Source organism: Sycon ciliatum, chromosome 7, assembly GCF_964019385.1.
Source record: "Sycon ciliatum chromosome 7, ocSycCili1.1, whole genome shotgun sequence".
NCBI lineage: Eukaryota > Metazoa > Porifera > Calcarea > Leucosolenida > Sycettidae > Sycon > Sycon ciliatum.
Window position 1 is genome coordinate 14904851 of NC_088649.1, and position 2500 is coordinate 14907350.

Sequence of the window (2500 nt, forward strand, 5' to 3'; positions counted from 1 at the left end):
AGTTTACTGCCGTCAATACAGAGACGAAAGGAGCCATCCAGCTTTTTAACAAGAACAACAGGGGCAGCCCTGGACTAGATGATTCAGATATAATTCTCCGCTCAAGGAGTTCATCTAGTTAACTCTGTAAAGCATCACGAGTGTGGAACGGGAATCGCCGAGCGGACTGCTTAAAGGGGAAGTTAAGGCAAAAATCAAAATTTCACCAGTTGTAGTCTTCGGGGTGCTGAGTCGAATGGTCGTGGTCCGAGGAAGCTGAGACGCTCCCTTCCTACTTGAATCCCAATCGAACTCGCGTACTTCCACCGAAACTGGGTGACTGCGCCCTACTAGATGGGGATTTGTATGCAAAATGTCACTAAAAGCGCCATTTCGTTCTTATAAAAGCACGTATGACCGCGATTGGCCCATATGTTGTAGTCTTTTGGACGCTGAGTCGACTGGTTTTGGTCCGAAAAGGCTGCGATGCAGCGTTCCTCCTTTATTCCCAATCGAACATGGTTGAAGAAGCGGTCACGTGCTCCTGGGTGCCCAAATCACCTGGTCACCACGCCAGCAGGCGAGAACTTTCACACCAAGGTTCAACTCGAGTGACAGGATTGCACCCAAAAAAGGTCAAACAGGCTAGTAAGTTGTACCCTGCAGGTACGGTGACCAGCTGACTGGCGTACGCAGGAGCACGTGACCGCTTGTTCAACCATGTTCGATTGGGAATAAAGGAGGAACGCTGCATCGCAGCCTTTTCGGACCAAAACCAATCGACTCAGCGTCCAAATGACTACAACATATGGGCCAATCGCGGTCATCCATGCTTTTATAAGAACGAAATGGCGCTTTTAGTGACATTTTGCATACAAATCCCCATCTAGTAGGGCGCAGTCACCCAGTTTCGGTGGAAGTGCGCGAGTTCGATTGGGATTCAAGTAGGAAGGGAGCGTCTCAGCTTCCTCGGACCACGACCATTCGACTCAGCACCCCGAAGACTACAACTGGTGAAATTTTGATTTTTGCCTTAACTTCCCCTTTAATAGGGCGGGCATCCCCCGTCTCAATACATTGTGGATAAAGATCACAATACCTTCGTGTCATTTGGCTGCAGAGAGAAATCCGGAGTCTCTCCGGAGGCGTGGCTTCGAATCCCACCTCTGCCACCAATGTAGTAGCTGGTCCCGGAGGCAGTCACACTCAAGGACACACTTGGTCAACTTCCCAATAACTGTCACGGGAGCAATCTTACATACGTACTCGGAAAGTACAGGGAATAAAAGACAACAAGCAAGAAGAAAGCAAGGGAACAAACTCAGCAACCGGCAGCTATGTTTTACGTCATTAACCAATCAGCATAAAGCGAAAACCGGTTGCCGACAGAATCCTAGAACATTCGGAACATTAGTACGAACGGTATAAGCGGCCAATAAGGGTTCTGGCGCGTTCTGGAACATAAACCCATTCAGCGCTACTGGGCCTTGCCTATGGTGCTCTGCATATACCGTAAAATCCCGCCAGAGCGCCCCTACCTCCTCGACGCTTCAGGTGGGGAGGGGCGGATGGGCGAGTCCTACTTGCCGCATTCAGTGCTACATGAAAAAGTACTCACTCTACGAAAACTGTTCGTGCATCTCGTACACCGACCAAAGGTCAAGAGCCAGGAGTCGTACAGACCCGGCAAAACGCAGGGTTTGTGCGATCTCTGGTCAAGAGGGTGGGCACTGTTGCGTACATTTCCAACGGGGTTGAGCACGCGTCTGCAGTACAGTACGGCATCACAGACTGCGACAGAGTCATACGATGATACAATCAATCACGTCCCTGACAAGAAGTCAGGGGGGGGGGGGGGGGGGGCGGAGGGGAGAGACGGGGCGCTCTGGCAGGATTTTACGGTACATGCTGTTGACAGTTGAGTCCAGTTCATCGGGTATATTGTTGCCCAATAGCCGGCCGAATTTCCTTCCAAAGGTCATGGAGGTGCGGTGGCAACATAGCATGACAATGATGTCACATGTTGTATGGGTTGCCGCGCAACAAAGAAATCCTGTGAAGAAAATGGAGCGAAGGGTGTGCTATTTTCTGGCTTCCCTGCCATTAGATAATTGGTCGTTTTAGATATGCAAAGACCTTGAGGTTTTATATCTTAGTGAGACCTACAGTAAAAAATAGAAAAAGGTTATCGTGACCATTCCGGAGGGAACTCACGACGGCCACTAACACCCGGTATGTCCAGCGGCAGACCCGCTGTGAATCTGTAATTGTATGCCGTTCATACTCTGCTGATTTGCTTTTTATCTGGCGTTTCATGATAACGTTAATCACATTCTGCTCAGTCATTATAAATATGCTATTTATGTGTGTGTGTGTGTGTGTGTGTGTGTGCGCGTGTGTGTGTGTGTGTGTGTGTGTGTGTGTGTGTGTGTGTGTGTGTGTGTGTGTGTGCATGCGTATGTGCGTGCATGCGTGCGTGTGTGTGCATGCGCGCCTGCGTGTATGCGTGCATGTGTGTGTA

The 2500-nt window shown here is 49.8% G+C and overlaps 1 protein-coding gene across 1 annotated transcript in view; it reads left to right on the forward strand.

Moving 5' to 3' along the window:
- LOC135821079 (uncharacterized) overlaps nt 1-2500 on the forward strand; it is a 73741-nt gene that overhangs the window by 38577 nt on the left and 32664 nt on the right. The window lies entirely within an intron of this gene.